A 1,594-nucleotide genomic window follows, 5' to 3' on the forward strand; every position below is an offset into this window, starting at 1 on the left:
TAATTCTCAAGCCCAATAAAAGATCCAATAAGGACTCTACAAAGAATCCTTTAAAAGAAGTGGACTTTCCTCCTCCAAAAGCTGATGAGAACAAGCTTTTAGGTAGGAGTATTGCTTATCTCAAAGAGACCATGGATGAGGCTGTAAGGAGAAATAGGGCTATTATCTCTAGAGAGGGAAAGAGCATATGTGTGATGCAAGGACATCCCAAATTCTCAATAGCCAAGAAGGAAGAAGTCAAGCAACTAAAGGCTGACAAAAGAGCACAAGCAAAGCTTGAACAACAGCTAAAGTCAAGTCAAGTTGAAGAAGAGAAAGGAATTGAAGTCAGGGGTGAAGACAAGATTGCAAACCTAGATGAGGTTTTTGGGAGTATATTTGGTGAGAGTATGGAAGAAAGAGAGGAATGGCAGAAGGGAAACAGAAGAAAGGCCAAGGCACATAGAAGGAGTGAAGATAATACTGAAGTAACCAAATCTATATCTAAACCACTACCTTCCATACCTGAACCTCTTGTTGCTAATCCCACTATAAACATCCATGGTGAACCAATCATTCCAAAAGAGGAACCTATTGATTGGGACACCATCAAATTGCCTACCTTTCTAACCACTCTTCCACTACCAAAGAAACAGAAAAGAAAACCCAAATCTACACCTCCCATAACCTCTAATAAATTCACTCAAAAACAAAAGCCTAAGCCTAAGCCATCCATTATTTCTAAAGATGATTATGTTCACATCTGTGACATAAAAGAAATTTCAGACATTGAACTCTATCTGGATGAGCTGGAGGATGTAAGAGGAATAGCTGCTTACAGACAGCTACCAGAGAGATTAGTGTTCAGATACAAAGGAGCTGGGGAAAGAACATGGCCTCTCCACAGGATTCTGAATGAAGGCTACTCTACCTTGATTAGAGTCTTTTCAGCTATACAAAAGGATTCTGGCTTTACCAGAACTGCCAAGACTGAAATTCTCAACAAGATTGCCAATATAAGGAAAACTTGGAGGGAGCCCAATGCTTTACCCATGACTTTACTCATTCAAGAAAGGGGAATTACAATTCACAAATCACCTCATTGGTTGATGGAATTTAGAGATGATAAAGGAGTCAGAAGATTTTTCAGACTTGAAGACCAACTTAAGATTGCCAGCAATGAAACTCTCAAGGAAATGCAATCTAAGTTGGATATCAGTGTTGAAGATGAAGCTGAATTCTTCAGACAACTCCAACTCCAAATTGAGGAAAATGACAAAGGGCTAGGAAAGAAAACCAGGGAACAAAGAAGAAAAAGATGATTTGCTCAGGCTAAAGGAGTATCCTTGGAAATACTGTAAATCTTCAATTTTCTCCTAGTACATACATTTTTGCAGCATTTTCAAATTTCTACTTAGTTTCAATTCATATATCTGTTAAGTGTTTTGTTATCATCAAGTTAACCCTGAATTTATGCCTACAATTCTTATAGACATAAATAGGGGGAGATTGTTAGGAATATATGTGCATTAGGTTGATGATATGTTTAACAAAACACTTAAGTAGAAATTCAGTGTCTGTAGCCTCAACGGATAAGACCACTTTGGCTATCCGT

This window comes from Apium graveolens, chromosome 10, assembly GCF_009905375.1.
Source record: "Apium graveolens cultivar Ventura chromosome 10, ASM990537v1, whole genome shotgun sequence".
In the NCBI taxonomy this organism is placed as follows: Eukaryota; Viridiplantae; Streptophyta; class Magnoliopsida; order Apiales; family Apiaceae; genus Apium; species Apium graveolens.